The 18,455-nt window shown below is 44.8% G+C and overlaps 1 long non-coding RNA gene across 1 annotated transcript in view; it reads left to right on the top strand.

Moving 5' to 3' along the window:
- The first annotated feature begins 1,263 nt into the window (after positions 1-1,263).
- LOC140215970 (uncharacterized) overlaps positions 1,264-18,455 on the top strand; it is a 91,020-nt gene continuing 73,828 nt past the window's right edge. Inside the window, exon 1 of the long non-coding RNA XR_011892587.1 lies at positions 1,264-1,604. This is a non-coding gene — a long non-coding RNA (uncharacterized lncRNA). The remainder of the gene's footprint in view (positions 1,605-18,455) is intronic.

The following is an 18,455-nucleotide window of genomic DNA, read 5'->3' as shown; positions in this document are numbered from 1 at the left end:
TAAAAACCGACGCACTTGACCCGCTGGGCAGATTTTCGACGATCGCCGACTGTGTTCGCCGCTATCGTTGTGCTTTAAGTGTAGCCTGTTTTGTGGGCACAGGTTCGCCCAATAAAAGCTAGTTTTGTCTTTCACAGTATTGCTACTGTGTTCTTTGCCGTCACGACCACGTGACAATATTAACGAGAAAAGTGCCTGATTGACTTTCGTACGCTGGGAGAACAGGGGAATAGAAATAAATGGGAGAGAAGAACGCGGTGAGTGAGTCCACGGGCCCGGACGGCAGCACGCAGTCAGATATATTCGACTCTAGGTAAGCCGTATGGAATGTGTGCGCATAAATTTCGCATTTTCGTGCACGCAGAAAACGCCGACTTGAGCGCAGATCTTCCAAACTAGCACAAAGGAGCAGAGATAGCCACATCTTTTAAACCAACAACACGATAAAGGACGATAACAGCACTGAGCACATAATTAACTGTACACTGAGTACGGGTAAATAACAGCACTGAGTACAAGAGCCGCGTTCCCATTTAACGTCAGCGAAAAGCAGCAGTTGTTCACTACTTAGACTTTCGTTTGCCTTCGATCGCAATATTGACAAACGGAATGTTAAATCGTTTACAGCCGCACCATGGTAATAAGTACAAGGACTTTTTTTTAATATGTGGCATGTTTCTTACAGCAAACATACCTATTCATTGACTTTATCAGCGTGTTGCAACTACTGCGCATTACTTCTGCACTAGCTTGCACATCTGAAATGAGTTATTGTAAACTTATTCTAGAAGCGCTGAATAGCATATAGGCATTATCTGGGAGCGATGAGTAATGGAAAAGTCATACTTTATAAATCTAACATGAATTGTTATGGCAAATCAGTTCTGTGGAAGCCCCGCAAGCTTGTGGAATGTTCACAAAAGGAAAAGCATTCATCCGCCTGGCACTATACTCGCGGATAAGTTTCTTTGGCAATGAAAGTAAAACTACGGGTCCGTGGCTGCTGCACATGTGTTACGGCGCCGAGTAGTCCGCCATCGTTCGACAGTGCTTCACGTGCGACAGTTTCTCCTTTGCCCAGACACGGAAGGGAAAAGCCGCTCAGTCGTGTGTTTTACCTTATTTAACTGTTGCTAGAAACGTGTTTATGTTATCTCTTCCCCAGCTTGCACTCGCGTAGATGAAAACACCGGACTATTTTCAGAAGCGCTCTCACTTGTGCGCACTTTGCCTTCGTAGCTTTCCCTTCATTGCCACAAGAAGTTGTCCGCGAGTATGTGGCTGATGTTTGCTATCAAACGCCGGTTTGACCCTTTCCACTAGCGGAGCGCCGCGTCTGTCAGTGCACCTGCTCCTGTAGCCGCCGCCATGCGCACGCAGTGCTCGCGGACTTTGCAAAACTGGCTCCTCGTCTCGACTGTCTCGCGATAGCTCGACGGCGGGGTAGCCAAGGATGCCGCTGGTGTTGGGTGGTGAACTGTCACAATCGTGGCGCAAACATCTGTGGCCTGCAGCCGCCTGTCAAGTTCCGCACTTCTCCGGGTAAACGACATCCGTAGGAAGGCACGCAGGCAGGCATGACTAACCGCCGTCTGCAGAATCGGGTAAGTTGGAAAGTCTTAAGTTCGCCATTTTCCTGAGTGCTTGCTATTATTTGTGGTAGCGTTGTTGCGGGCGACGAGACGTGACAGCATGCTGTTGACGACGAGAATATTACTCCAGCTATACTTCGACGCTCTGTGAGTCGACGAATTTAGCGCCGGCTGATTCGCGCTTGCGGGGGACATTGCGGTTTCTCGTGTTTGTACGACAGGGCGCGCGCGCACAGGCGTATGATCAGGTAGCACCATTTGTAACAAGAATGCGGACCGTAGTGTGTGACATCTTGACTACGTGAGTTCCGTTGCGACGGGAGGGCAGGGGCAGTTTAAATCGCTGTAGCTTTCAGTCGTTCTTTTTTTTTTTCCGGTACAACACGAGCACTTTCGATCGTGATCAAGCCCGATCCGGATCATCTGTTTTCTTCAGTCAGGATCAAGTGTTGTCGTTGCTGCATTGTCCAACAATTCGGATCGAGTTCGTCGAGCCCACTCAGCATAACAATGCAGACGACCACCTATGACGACGTGCGACTGGGTCTGCGTCATGCACACTCGGGGTTGAAAGTGCCTTCTGGAATGAACGGACCGAGACGGGACTCGATCGTGGTTACAGATGCCTGTGGGACATGGGTACAAATCTCTACTGAGTTTCTGGACATTACTGGACGTCGCGCAATGCGATAGTAAAAGCATCGCACTTAATACTTCCGAGGCTGCATTCCACACGATTTTTTTCGCGCTGGTTCAGTCTGACGAATACTTTGCCGCTTTAGTTTCACACTTGACGGGGGTGGTATCGACAATTCGAGGCAGATGGACGCTCATGATCCCGGGTTCGAATCCCAGAGAAGAACAAATATTCAACTACGAAACTTTCTTTTGAAGAAACCCCTATGTATACCCTTTGTAAATTCATCCTACAGTCGGGTTGATGGCAATCCTTAACTTTAATCAATCGATATAAACGTAATGATGGTAAGACCTATATCCAATTATAATATTGACCTCGTATAGGGCTAGCGGCCGCTCAGTCTATGGCTATAGCATGGGCAGCACGAAGTCGTCGGTTGAATTTTCGGCCTGGCCACCGTTTAACTCTGTGAAAAAACTGAAAGAAATGATTTAGTGTAGAAGCTTCTAATAGGAGTGTGTATTGAAGCATGCACCGACATGACTATTTCTGATTGTACGCCTACTTAAGTTCCATATGTACGGAAGTGTTAAGAAGTTACGTTGAATCACTACTTACGCTATAAATGAAAATAACAACATAGCCAGGAATTGGGGACATTTCATTCACTTTCCTTTTTTGGACACCACGTGGCGTAACAACCTTAAGAAATTCGAAATTCACGCTATGATGTATGCCATGACGCACAACTAAGGAAAGCAACAAAAAGAAGCGCACCCTGAGACTGTCACTTCAGCTCGGCTCTTTCAAACGAGTGCGCTTATGTATAAGCGTTATCTTGAAGACAGTCAGCCACTTGCTTTATTGCCAATGAATCGACGATTTTGCTAGACGCCAGGCCAGACATTCCGGAGAGATGTCTGGTCGAGATAACGGCTTCTGCGAAGTTTCCGGGTTATATATGTATATTCTATTAGTACACCCATGTGGCTTGCGTATACGTCAGCGTTCTGTTTCATGGGTTTCCTATGTAAATGGAGTTATGTAATGTTTAAGCTTTTGGTCACGCATGTCTCCGATGCCAGCTACTCAGATAAATGTAGAACGCAGGAATGTTTTTACGTGAAAACCGCGGAACCAACTTGAATCAAATTTCTTGCATTTAAGAAAAGTACATTACACAGACTGCCGCAAATAGTTTTAATTTAGACCATGAACATTTTTACGAGAATTACAGCAAATTTGGTAACTTTGGAAAAAAGGAAATAGCATGAAGTTTACAAATCCGCAACTCAGCAATGAAAAACAAATATCGCATTTCTATAAACTGCATCCGTTATCTCATCAAAAGCGATGAAATGTTATACATGAATTTACAATTCAGGTACATTTGTTAGTATGTGTAGGAGGGTTTTGTAAATGCAACATTCACAAATTGGTGGTATATTTCAGGATATTGTATGATATATTATTCCTGTCAACTTTAAATGTATTATTAGGTAGAGTTTACAGAATTACGACATTTCTATTAGTAGCTGAGGTACACAGTTCTGTACGCCGCCTTGCTTTATGAAATTTCAGAGATTGTTTCAAAATTTACGTAGACAGCCTAAACCAGATACCACTTTCTGAAATCACTGCATTTCAACCTCCTAAATTCAACAGCTAATTAAATTTGGTGTAGTGGTTTTTTCTGAAGAACTATTGTCGATTTCAAATGTTTAACAAGGAACCCCCGAGCAAGCTAGAACTTCCCCTTAAGATCGTGTTAGACTAATATTTTTGTTGGTAGCAGACGTTTCTCAAGCTGCTTTGGACGCCAGAGAGAAAAGGAAAGGGAGAAGGCACTGATGTTATACAGAAGACCGTCTGGTTTGCTAAAAATTTACTGAATGCTTATTTCTGGAATTCTATCACAAAAAATAATTTACAAGATGCTACATCAGTGTGCACCGGAGAATTGCGAAACGCTACGTGTGCTGCGAGATGCATTACACACGTTCTCGTCTTCTCTAATCATTCTCAATATACGGCTGAAATAATGTGAAGATATACTATCACAATCTAAGAAACGCACAGCCTGTGTGCTACATCCAAAAATCTAGTAATATTTCTAGCGAAGCTGCTTCTGTAGAGCAGTTGCAGTAGGAATTTTATTTGCCAGTAATATTAACACACCCCTGAAATCTTTTCCTGCATATGATTTGGCAAAGTGTGCACGCTTGAACACCCTTTCCTCCTCCTTGAACGCCATTGACACGGCTCGTTCTCCCAAGACGCCTAAGAAAATGAGTATAACGCTCGTATAACGCTGTAAATAATTGACACGAATGAAACTTTGCACGCACTTGTGACATAATGTGCGCCATTCTCAGAAATATGAAGTCGTTTCACTCGCTGACAAGGGCACTCGGGATGCCTACCACGTGCCTCGTATTACGCATGAAAATTACAAAAAAAGCAGTATTCATTAATTTCTGCAAAGCTCATAATTACCCTAGAGAAGGCTGAGGTAATGCTGCCGGGAAGACATTGCTAATTCCTTTAGCTATGCTGGTGTCATCAGCGCCCACCGATTGTGCGGCTATCGATTCAGTGGGTAATTCAAACTCAAAAATACACAGTAGTTAAAGTGTCCGTCAACAATTTCTTTCTTTGAAGAACAATGGAACACGGCTCTAAGACCAGGAGAGGTGAAACGTGGTTAAGTGTTAACCACAAGTTTAAACTCCGAAGTGTCGAATTCTTACGAGTCCGTCTAGTTTGATTCGTTTTCCCGCGACTCATGTAATTTAGCCTAGAATTTTATAAGCATGAAACCATAGTTCCATAAGGTAAAGTACTTCAGCGTTCGTCTGTTCACTGGTTATTGAGTTACCTTTGCAGAAATAATAAAATGAAGCTATTAGAGTCATCTCTGGCCATGACGCCGTTAGTAATTGGTGAACAAATCGTTCATAGAAATAAACACTAAACAACGTAAATTTGTGTGGGTGTCATGGATTACTCCAACTTTACTTACTCTTAATTGGTACATAATCTCCAGCGCCATTGAGGTGTATTTGCAGGCGGAGATAGTGAAGGACATCAAGATTGCTGCGGTACACCACATGCGCAAGTAGTGAGCTCCAAGCGACAATGGTTTATGGAAAAAAAGGATATTTAAACGCGTTACGGCAGAACTTATCTCGTGAAGACTTCGATAGAGAGAGAAACGTTTATTAAACGAAGCAGTGTCCCGAGCGAGGCCGGGTATCACCCTAAGGTGGGAAGGCTCCTTAGTCCAGGAACCCTCTGGCTTCGACTGCCCTCTTGGCCCTGGCGACGAGTTGTCGTTGGTCTTCTAGGTCCCCGAGGGTTAGCTTTGCCTCCCACGTTTCGAATAGGTCGTTTGCTTCTATTGCTCGTTTTGCGTGCGTTTCTGGTTGCATTTCGCTGCCTTCCTGCCACGGGCATTCCAGGAGCAAGTGTGTCAGAGTGTCGGGTACGTTGCAAAGTGGGCAGAGGTAGCCGTGGAGCGCCGGGTAGAGGCGATGCATTATCGTTCCATGCGTGTACGTTTTACTTTGCAGGCGTCTAAGGATCAGGCTATCTTTGTCGAGTTTAGGGTGCGATAGTAATGCGATTAGAATTCGAGCGTGTAGCAACACACCATATGTCTCATGTCAAGTGTGTGTAACATCTGCATTATCATTTTAAAACTTCCGTTGGTTTGGATATATGTGACCTAATCTGGTATCCTCTCATGTTGGCATGACCTTCATTTGCCATAGTAACGCTTGGACATCGCTGCGTGACGACGACTCTATGACGCCGACGCACTAACAACTGTGTAATCAGAACTGGGGTCCTGAGAACTAATCAGAACCAACATGCCGAAACCTACGCTCGTTCAATTATAGTCAGAGAAGGAATTCTGTCGACGGTATGACAAAGGTGGTATGACGACAACGGGATGATTACAATCACATGAACATATTTAAAAGACGTTGGTAAAATGACGAAAGCCTGACGACTCCAACATAAGGACGATTGGATGACGACGAGTGTGTGACGAGGAAGGTATGACGACAACCGGATGGTGACGATGACATAACGAGGATGGCATGACGACGACGATCTGACAGCGGGTGCATGATAGCGACTGTCTGAACATGACTGTATGAAAACGTTGACACGACAGCGGCGGCATAATCACGATTGAATGACAAAAGCATAATTGTGATAGAATCACGAAGGCGGATTGACGTCGATGGAAGGACGAAGGCAGTATCATGACGACGGCAGGATGACAATGGTATGATGTTACTAAAGTGATGACAGTTGTAAAACCACAGCATGAGGACGACAACATGACTGCAGTGGTGTGACGACGGCTGTGTGAAACGCGGCACGACGAGAGTTGGGTGACGACGTTAGAATGAAGACGATAGAAGGACCACGACGACATCGCGACCACAGTATGAGGAGGAATGCATGACATCGGCTATGTGACGACGACACAATAACGACGATGGCAGGAAAATGTATGATGACAATCGTTTCGCCAAAATAACGCCGAGTTTATGACAACAATGGCGTAAAGCCGACTGTGTCATGAATCCTTTATGACGACGATGGCCTGACGACGGCGGCATGACGATAGGCGGTTGGCGAAGCTGGCATGACGATGTTGGAATGAACATAACGGCATTACCACCACGAATACACACCAAGAGACCCAAGCTTTAAGACACCCTGGCCCACTTGGCGAGCGTAAAAGGTGTGACGACAACGGCATGACAATAATCAGTTAAATATAGAATGACAATGATTTGGGGCCTGGGAAGAGCCCCAATTAGGCCGGGACCATGCTATTTGCAACTTCAGAAAACTAAAGACTATGCTGCACAGATTAGTGCACATTAGCGGTGCTCTTCGACCACGGAGAAAAGGGTATCAGATATCAACCACGCCAAAAGTCACCATGTTGTTTAATGCTATCGGCATTCTTTGCCTACTTCGGGTGCCTCTTTATCTATCTACCTATTTATCTATATCTGTCTGTCTACTTATCTGTCTTACGCCACGTGACCCAGTTGTTTTTATACTAACTTGAGGCACTACACATGTCCTCGGAGTCACAGTGGCTCCATCGTTGTGATGCGGTCATGATGATTCCGTTTTGGTCATGTAGTTCTCGTATCGCTGTCATACCATCATCGTCATTTCAGAAACGTCATAAAATTGTCGTCATACCCTCATCGTCGCAACACCTTCGCAGTTTCATGGACGTCACTCCATCATAACCTTGCTGTCGTCATTCAGTCGTAATTATGTCGTGGTTGTCATGCCATCGTTGTCATTGGATCGTTGACATACAGTCATGCTCATGCATTTGTTGAAATACCGTAGTCGTGACATCGTCATGATAGTTTCATCACCTTCATTCCAGCTTCGTCATCTGATTTCCGTCATATTGCCTGCATCCCGCCATTTTCGATATACAGTCGTAGTCACACTGTAATCAATGTAAACTTGTCACTTCATTGTTGCCAGTTCAACGTCGTCACGCTGTTGTCGCACCATCTCCATCATTACACAAATGTCATCCAATTCACGCCATCGTCGTCATACTTCCTTCGTCTTTCCATTAACATCCTCCTTCATTTCGTTATTATCGTGTAATCGTCAATCAATCTTGATTATGCTGCCGTCGTCATGGCATTATAATTGCGTAATGTTTATTTATCGTCATGGCTTCAGAATCGTCCCATCCATCATCATGCCTTGATCCTCGTATGCCTTCGTCTTTCTATCAATTTCTATATTTTGCCGAAATTTCATCGTTGTTACTCCATGCGGCGTCAGCGTGCAGTCCTCGTCCTACCGTCGTGAGATAACATTGGTAAGCGATGGTCATAACAAAGCGGGCTAATCACGGATACAGTGTATGTAGTATAAAGCCGAATCACTTGAAATCTGAGCAGGATAAGTACAGATTCTAAGGTGTCTTAATACGATGAGTCGCTGTGGGGTCGCTACGTTGCGTGAATACTAATCGAAGAAACTTCGACAGTCATCTTACGATGGTTTCTGCCGAAGTTCTTTTTTCTTCGCGACACTAAAAAGCCCTGGTCAGCATTGTTCCCATGTTATTGAGACCTCGAATTCCTAGAGGTGACCGTGCTCAGCCATCACATGGACGACCCGACGTTCCATGGACGTAGCGCTGTGAGTTTCACAGCGACCCCGCCTATCAACAAGCGGAACCGCAATGGGGTGCTCGGGAGTGGCAACGAAAGGCAGACTTCAAGAGTCGCTAGGTATCACCAAGTCGAATCAAAATTGCGAAAGGTAAGGGGGATATTTGCATCGTAATCGCGCTAAAGAAAGTGTAAACCATTTTATTGGTACTAAACTCGCTGCGAGATGGTTAACTAACTTGTCTTAAAGTATCCAAGCTATATGTACTTTTCAAAAGCGGCAGGCGTGACTCGATTGAGTGGTCTGCAGTATTTCGTTGTGAAAAAAAAAGGAATATTGGCAGCATGTTGCACTCCTGTAACACGTGAAGGGCGAAAGCCTGCACCACGCTTGGTAATATGTCATCTCCCATTGTCGCGTTGCTTCTTCAGCTCATTTTCGACGCCTAGCTGCGGCTCGCGCCACCGACGTTTCTCTTCGACTTTACGTTGCGTCCTTTCAGCAGGTGAATGAAACGTATGCTGTTCGGTGTATTGTTTGAGTGATTTCAATGACTGCATGTACTGTTCACTTCACATTACTGGGTGCTTTTAGCTTCAGCATTGCAGGGGAATGAGCCATTGAATTTTGTGCTTACTTACGGGTGTATGGGCCATTGAGAAGGTCGCGTGGTTTTTTGTACCACTCGACCAGTATCCGCGTTTCTGTACGTTGTATGCGTGATTCCAAGAAATGCATGCCCTTAGCGTTTCACTTTGATGAGTGCTTCTAGCTTCTGCATTACGTCAGGTTCGAGCCATTGCATTTTTTGCGTACTTAGGGGAGTATGACCCATAGCTGATAATTTATGTACCATTGGACCGGATGGCGCGCTTGTTTCTCACGGACGCCTGATTTTCAGCGGCCACTGATGTGTCGGTGTGAACTGCCTGTGCGTGCTCATTTTAATAGACACAAATTACTTGCGGAAAAGAAATTTTCCGCAAGTTCTTACGGTACTTCTATAAAGTGGCAGCAAATAACTTATGGAAAGTTCATTAGCAACTTTTTTGTGTGTTAGGCATAAAGTAAGTCCCTACTGGTTTCCATTATTTTTCTTGATTATGTTTCAAGCGAGTGTAATATTCTGACGCATTCTGTCGCACAATTGGTCCACCTAACTCAATTTAGATTTTAATGTGTCCATTGTACTTAAATATTTAAACCTACCCGGTTGTAGCAAAATTTCTCAACATTGATGAGATGATGTGAAAAAGAAAACACAATGCAGAACGTTTATTGTCTGTTTTAATGCTTCTTTTGAATTCCATTTTCACGCATTAGGAGGCTCTACCCTCAAGTTCGCAGCCTTTATATGTTTTTGTAGCAATGGGTTGGTTGCCTGCGAATTTACATGAGGGAACAAGCAGATTATATTCTAATCTGACCGGGAGAAAACCTACGTTGCCATGTAATATGCCGTGCATTATGGTATTCCTGAAAGCGACGAGCAGCGTATTTAAATTTACATTCGAGCCAAATGTATTGCCTGGAGTTCAATCGCGGTAGATCCCAATAATTATGCCAGCTTCAAAAGCGAGATGAAATGGCTGGCGGCGTGTGCTGGAGTACTCACATATGACTTCGCTATAGTATATTTCCACAAAACTATTTAAAAATGTTGTACCGCTGTTCTTATCAGACTTTACAGCAGGAGCGCGGGGATCAACGGATGTGTGTTTCTATATACAGGGTGTTTCAGCAAACACTTTAAAATTTTTTTAAAGGTTGCCTTTGGCAGGTAGCTCAATTCTAGTTTATCAGCCTGTCTACTAGAAGCGGCGAACACTACTTGCAGAAAAATTGAAATGCAAGATTGCCTAATTAACCATAATTCACTAATTATCTTTTTAGCTAATCATCTTATGACCCATATTGCAATCTAAAAGTCCTAGCAGTGCACTTCGGAAGGCAGATCCACTTGGAACGAATTCTCGGGATGACGCCAGTTTCGAGATGTAAATTGTCGAACGCTGCGGAGAAATGCATTGGCGTTCCAGTTGCTTGTGTGCTTCAGTGCATGAAACGACGTTTCCTTAACAAATTAGCTGGAACGCCAATGCATTTCTCCGCATCGTTCGAGAATTTATATCTCGAAACTCAATCATGCAATCAATTGATGAATCGACTCTGCCATCCTACTTGAAAATTGGAAAGGTGGTTCCATTTCATAAATCTGGAACTAAAAATTCACCCCTGAACTACCACCCGATTTCACAAACTAGTATTCCGTGTAAAATCCTCGAACATGTCTTCTACACAAACATTGTTAATTTCCATGATGCTAGCTCGTTCTTTTCGAAGGCCCAACATGGTTTCCGCCGATCTCTTTCCTGCGAAACACAGTTGGCTTCCTTTACACTCAAACTACATACAATTCTTGATCGTCGTTCTATGGCTGACTGTGTCTTCCTAGATTTCGCAAAAACTTTTGAAAAGATTTGCCACAGTGTACTTCTCTTTAAATTAATCAAATCGAACAATGATAGGAAACTTCTCTCGTGGATCGAATATTTACTAACCGGACGCTCACAATTCTTGTCTGCTAGCACTTTTAATTCCCCTTTGAGGCCAGTTCATTCTGGCGTGCCCCAAGTTTCAGTGCTCGGCCCTCTCATGTTTCTCATATATATTTATGTCTTGCCGCAAACGCATGACCTCTAACATTCACTTATTCGCGTATGATTGCGTAGTCTGATAAATTACTGACAAAAATGATGTTTCGGTCCTTCAAAACGTTATCAACTGCATATCTAACTGGTGTAAAGTCTGGCTGATGGAACTCAACACAACGAAATGTAAGGTATTACGTATTTCCCGTACGTCTTGCCCCACTGCCTACTTACTCGAGAATTTCGTTCTCGAATCCGTAACATCCTACTGCTACTTAGGTATCCACATAACTTCCCCTCTTTCTTGATCTCTTCATATTAGCAGAATAATTAGCAATGCAAACCGCTCGTTAGGTTACCTTCGGCCCAATTTTTCATTTGCTGCGGTTTCTTTAAAACTCCTCCTTTACAAAGGTTCAGTCCAAAATAAACTCGAATATGCCTCTTCCATCTGGGACCCCAACACTATATTATCTTAATCTCTACCCCCGAGGTTGTCCAAAATAACTCTGTCCGCTTTACTCAAGGAAACTACAGTCGTATGGCCAGTATCACTTTAATGCTAGAGTCTCTACAGCTTGCGTCACTCGCCTGTCGTCGCAAGTTTTCTCACCAATGTCTCTTCCACAATATATGCTACAGTTCCGCCCTGCGCAACGACCATATTCTTCCTCCATCATACATTTTTCCTCGTTTCGATCATGCACGAGAGGTAGGAATAATGTCGTGCTTAACGCAAACATGTTATCAATCATTTGTACCCCGCACCTCACATGACTGGAACCACCTTTCGGGATCAGTCACGTCCACTGCTCACTATTCCCAGCTTCATAATGTTTTAAAGCACAAGTGTATGAGGTACGAGGTGCTCCGTGGTATGTGGAAAGGTATAATGGTTCCAGGACTTACATTTGAAAAGGCGGTTGTTTCCTTGAAATCAGGAGTACAATCGGGACTCGATGGCAACCAATGGTCACTGGGACGCCTCGCACTGGGCGCTCACGGGAAAACTACAAATGAAGGTGTGCAGGGAGATATGCGCTGAGAAAGTTTTGAAGTGAGGGACGCTCACAGTAACATTATGAACAACGACTGAGGAATATGGATAAGTGTAAATGGACTGGGAGAGTGCTAAGATATTTATGCAGGAAAAATATGGATTCACAGTGGAGAAAAAGAACTAGGAAGCTTAAGAGCAAGTTTGCGACAGGTATGGTGAGCGACATGCCCACAACGAACTTCACGCGGGAATTCACAGAGGATGAGATAATGTCATGGGTGGTGGCAATGCAAGAGAAACCTGCTTTGAGTAACTTCTTAGGAAAAAACGAAATCGGGAAAGAAATAATGATACCTCAAAGGGAAGCTCATTTATTTTCCAAGACAGATCAGGGTGCCTTAAAACACGCCATTATACAGCGAGATACAAAGAGGCAGAAGGAGCATGTGCTTGCTGCTGTGAAGCTATGGAAACGATGGAGCATGTTTTATTGGAATGTGAAGATATCTTCCCAGTGATTGATTTAGGCACCTCTGAACTCCATGAAGCCCTTGCGTTCAGCGAAAGTTAGGGAAAGTAAACATGTGAAAAATCCCCGCAGGGGCGTCTGCGTCAGCAGGCGTTTGGTGTGTTGCGACACCACGTACCCGAGCACACGAGGGTTGGACCTTCCCGCGTGTAACCGTGCGCGGCTTAGCCATGTTTGGGGAAAGGGGGATCCTGGGGGTTGAGCCGATGCTGGGTGTTTGGACCTTTAAGGCCCCCCGGTGGAGGCAACACACCCCTTTGGCCTCTGCTTCACATAGACGGCCCCTCCAGACTGACCCACCTGGAGGAAACCGGCAGTCGCCTTTTCCTGTCTCTCTCTACCCTCATCTTCGTCTTTCTCTTCCCCTTTTGATCTTTCCTGTCTTCTCATCTTTTCCAATCACTTCGACTTTTCCTGGCGGCAAGGGTTAACCTGGTGTGGCTGCCCTACCTTGGGTATACCATATTGGGTTATACTAACGGCATACTGCTCGAGCTGTGCAGACTTGTTTACGTGATCTGCCACGTCCCCTTGTTGGGCTCCGTGGTGGGTGGAAGACACCGTTGCCGAACAACTTACTTTCTTCCATGGGATTCTCGAACCCGTTTTCACCCGGTCGTGCCTCGAAAAGGGTACGCACCGACGCAACCTCGCTATTCATTCCCAAAAACAAAGAAACTTTCCCAAAATTCCACGTACTTCACTGTGAACAGTTATCTACTAAAGCTAGAGTAATCTCACCATTTCTTGTCGCCAAGTGCCTAAAAGAGACCATTGGAGCTGGTTACAAAGTAACAAAGACGGCAAGTGGGGATTTGCTCCTCGAACTAAAGGACAAAGAACAATACAACAGACTTGCACACCTCGTAGCCTTTGGTAACATCCCTGTTTCTGTCAGCGCACATCGAACTATGAACACAGTCAAAGGGGTAGTATCAGATCAAGACTTAATGACACTGAATGAAGAAGAACTCCTGGATGGATGGAAGGACCAAGGCGTAATCCATGTGCAGCGCATCAAAATCAGACGGAATGACAATGAAATCCTAACAAAACATTTATTACTCACTTTCAGCTCAACTACTTTACCGGAGACTCTTGAAACCGGCTATGTGAAACTACATGTTCGACCTTACATTGCTAACCCGCGACGTTGCTTCAAATGTCAGAGATTTGGTCACGCATCCCAGAGCAGCCGAGTGCAGTTTATGTGCGCAAAGTGCGGCACAACAGTTCACTCTGCTGACGACTGCAATAATGATGAGATACGTTGTGCGAACTGCGACGGCAGCCACCCTGCATACTCCAGAGCTTGTGCAGCCTGGAAGAAAGAAAAGTAAATAATTACTCTAAAATTTAAGGAGAATATAACGTTCCGTGAAGCACGACAACGGATCTCTTCGCTATTCACAATGAAAACATCTTTCGCTGAAGTGGTGCAACGGGGGGCGGCACCACAACGGCCTCTGGCGGCAGCCCGGACCACGCCTAGCGTGCCGAGGTTAACGCCACCCGCCCCTACGGTGGGAGCAGCCAACGCTGCCCTGCCATCTCACAAAGTGTCCACACCAGTGGCCTCTTCAAGCTCCGGCAGCAGCCAGGGCACCGCAGAGGCCACAGGGGCCCTGTCGACCTCCGGCCCCGTGAGGACGAAGACTCCGTTGCTTGAGACGAAGTCTACGCGACTAACTCATCGCTCTCTGGAGCGGGTGTCCAGTGCCTCGCAAGAGGCTATGGACACCAGTCCAAGCCAAACGGCGCAAGTAGCGTCGAAGGAGCGGCGAGGTTCTCTCGACCGCTCCAAAAAAGACAAAACACCAATTACAGGGCCTAACAAAGGCCCTGTAAACTAATGTCATTCTCCTCTCTCTTGAGACACACAGCACAAAATTTTCTTTTCGAACATGGATGACATCATACAATGCAATATTAGAGGATTATTAAGAAACCTACAAGACGTCCAAGAAATTCTCTAAGTTTAAACCTAAAGTGCTGTGTGTGCAGGAAACCCACCTAACTTCCAAGCACACTAACTTCCTCCGACAATACGTGACTTACCGGAAAGACCGCGAGGATGCTGTCGCATCATCTGGCGGTGTAGCCCTCATTGCTGATAGAAGCGTAGCGTGTCAGCATTTGAGGCTCCAAACGGCCCTTGAGGCCGTGGCCGTTCGAGCCGTACTTTTAAATAAACTCATTACCATCTGCTCTTTGTACATACCATCGCATTATCAGCTTCACAGACGCGACTTAGAATCATTAATAGACGAGCTCCCGGAGCCCTATTTGATTCTTGGTGATTTTAATGCACACAGCAGTTTGTGGGGCGATTCACGCTGTGATGCGCGAGGTCGCGTCATTGAAAAGGTGCTTTATTCCTCCGGAACATGTCTCTTGAATACGAAGGAGCCCACATATTTTAACCTAGCCAACAAGTCATACTCTGCCATAGATCTTAGCATTTTATCGCCGACGCTTTTACTCTATTTTAAATGGAATGTGCTTAACAACCCGTATGGGAGTGACCACTTCCCCCGCAGGTCCCTCGGTGGAAGATTGACTCAGCCAATTGGGAACGGTACGGAACTCTTACTCACATGACGTGGACTGAGATTTCTGGTATAACCATAGATGATGATGTTGCATATTTTACAGCTTTTATACTGGATGCCGCCTGTAAATGTATTACACAAACGAGCAAAATGGGTTCCAAGCGGCGTGTTCCCTTGTAGAACGATGCATGCAGGCAAGCACGGAGGAACCAGAACAAAGCGTGGGCGATATTTCGCGATTCTCCAACAGCTGAAAACCTGGAAAACTTTAAACATGTCAAATCCCAGGCAAGGAGAACGCGCCGACAACCAAGACGAGAGAGTTGGGCAAACTTTATATCAAGCATCAACTCCTATACAGATGAGAGAAAAGTCTGGAATAGAGTAAATAAAGTTAATGGGCAACAAACGTATTCCTTACCTCTAGTAAACAGCCACGGAGAAAGCCTTGAAGATCAAGCCAACTTTCTTGGTGCACATGTTGAATACATATCGAGCTCTTCACACTACTCCGAAACCTTCCTAAAGTACAAAACGCAAATAGAACGGCAAAATTTAGAAAGAAAATCTGCTAAAAGTGCGGTGTACAATGAACCATTCTGCATAGCAGAACTGCAGGCAGCACTGAACTGTTGTAATACATCCGCCCCAGGTTCAGACCGCGTAATATATGAGATGTTAAAACAACTACCATCCGAAACACAGAAAACCCTCATTTCCCTTTACAACGTTATATGGTTTTCCGGCGAGATCCCCTCTGTTTGGAAGGAGGCTATTGTAATTTCAATTCTGAAGCACGGGAAGGATCCTTCCTCTGTATCAAGTTACAGACCTATAGCGCTAACAAGTTGCCTCTACAAAGTATTCGAAAAAATGATTAACTGTCGCCTGCTACATATTCTCGAATCAAACAAATTCCTCGACCCATACCAGTGCGGATTTCGGGAGAGTCGATCCACCAGTGACAGTCTCATACGTATCGAGGCATGTATCCGAGAAGCTTTTGTTCATAAGCAGTTTTTTTATCAGTATTCTTAGATATGGAGAAAGCCTATGACACTACATGGCGGTTTCGGATATTGAGAGACCTCTCACAGTTAGGTATACACGGCAATATGTTTAGTGTTATTGAGTTATTTGTCTAATCGCACATTCCTTGTCCGAGTGGGCAATGTTCTGTCACGGAAATTTGTACAGGAAACAGGAGTGCCGCAGGGAGGTGTGCTCAGCTGCACGCTCTTTATAGTAAAAATGAATTCTCTTCGTCTACACATACCACGTAACATCTTCTACTCAACATATGTTGACGATGTGCAGATAGGATTTCAATCAAGTTCTCGTGCAATCTGTGAGCGGCAGGTCCAGCTTGGCCTTAACAAGGTCTCCAAATGGGCTGATGGGAACGGGTTCAGACTGAACCACAAAAAAGTACCTGTCGTTTTCTCTAGAAAAAGAGGCCTGCACGCTGATCCTGAAATTCTGTTTCATGGTGAACGTCTGCCTGTAAACAAGGAACATAAATTTTTAGGCATATGTACTTTGGAAGTACCTCCCTTCAGAGGAGTGGGCAGGCGTTGTGCCCCTTCCGGTGGCAGTTGCCAGCCTGCTCCTCGCTTTCCCTTTGCTGATACCTGTGTATATGTGTTCGAAACAAATAATAATAATAATAATAATATTAATAATAATAATAATAATAATTTTAGGCATAATTTTAGACGCGAAATTAACCTTTGTACCGCGCATAAAGTATCTTAAAAACAAATGTATGAAAACAATGAATATATTAAAGGTGCTCTCACGCACAACCTGGGGCAGTGATAGAAAATGTCTCATGAACTTGTATAAAAGCCTCATACGCACACGACTAGACTATGGAGCCATAGTCTACCAGTCGGCTACTCCAACTGCTCTAAAGATGCTAGACCCTGTCCACATACTTGGGAATTCGCCTGTCCACAGGTGCCTTTAGAACAAGCCAAGTGGAAAGTCTGTACGTTGAATCGGATGAATGGTCACTTCAACTGCAGAGAACATATTCGTCTTTCATGTATTTTCTTAGAGTAAACGGAAACAGTCAGCACCCCGCGTATTACACCATAAACGATTTGTCCAGTTGTCAACGTTTTCGCAACCGGCCCACAGTGGCAAAGCCTTTCTCACTGCGTGTCAGAGACATAGCTGAAGAAACAAAGGTGCCCCTGCTTGAATACCACCTTATGTCCCCTGCTATACGGCCCCCACGGTGGCAGTGGCAACGAATAGAGTGTGATACATCCTTCATAACTGTTACAAAGCGCGCTCCTCTTGCGCATATACGAATGTACTTCCTGGAATTAAAACACAAATACTCCTGTCCTGAATTCTTTACAGACGCATCAAAGTGTAATTCTGGCGTATCTTACGCAGCAGTATGTCCATCCTTTTCGAATACCGGTGTTCTGCACTTGGGCACAATTATCTTCACAGCAGAGGCCTACGCGATATTCATCATCATCATCATCATCATCATCATCATCATCATCATCATCATCATCAGCCTGGTTATGCCCACTGCAGGGCAAAGGCCTCTCCCATATTTCTCCAACTACCCCGGTTGCCACACGATATTGGCTGCCGTTAAACACATTAAAGAATTGAATATCGCAAAGGCAGTTATATATACAGACTTTTTGAGCGTCGTAAACGCATTGAAAACTGTCAAGAAATATCAAAACCCTGTAATTGTATCTCCCTATTCAGCATTATGCACCACATATGCGTCCAACCAACATATCCTGATATGCTGGGTGCCGGAGCACCGCGAAATTGAAGGAAACGTGTTGGCTGACCAGCTATCCACATCCGTCCACGCGAACGCTGCAGACACTTCTACGACTGTCCCTGTAATGGACCTCAAGCCCTCAATAAGAAGAAAGCTAAGAGATTTCTGGCAGCGCTTGTGGGACAAACAAACAGAAAATAAACTACATGTTATGAAGCCGTATCTTGGTAACTGGCCGCCGGTATCAAAGAATCGCCATACAGAAGTGACACTTTGCAGACTCAGGATAGGACACACATACAGCACACACACATACCTCTTGTCCAGTGGCGATCCACCCATGTGTGATAAATGTGGTGAGCCACTTACCGTGCTTCACATCCTGCTGCAATGCACTGAATTAGACGCAAATAGGAAAAAGCATTTTCCATTACCACACCGGCAGCAAATTCCACTTCATCCTCTTATGATCATAGGTATAGAACCGCTCTTTAAATATCAATCCTTGTTCGAATTTTAAAAAGATGTACACAATTTTCATGTT

This window comes from Dermacentor andersoni, chromosome 2, assembly GCF_023375885.2.
Source record: "Dermacentor andersoni chromosome 2, qqDerAnde1_hic_scaffold, whole genome shotgun sequence".
Taxonomy (NCBI): domain Eukaryota; kingdom Metazoa; phylum Arthropoda; class Arachnida; order Ixodida; family Ixodidae; genus Dermacentor; species Dermacentor andersoni.
The sequence above is the reverse complement of the archived record's forward strand: the minus strand, read 5'-3'. Positions and strand labels throughout refer to the sequence as shown.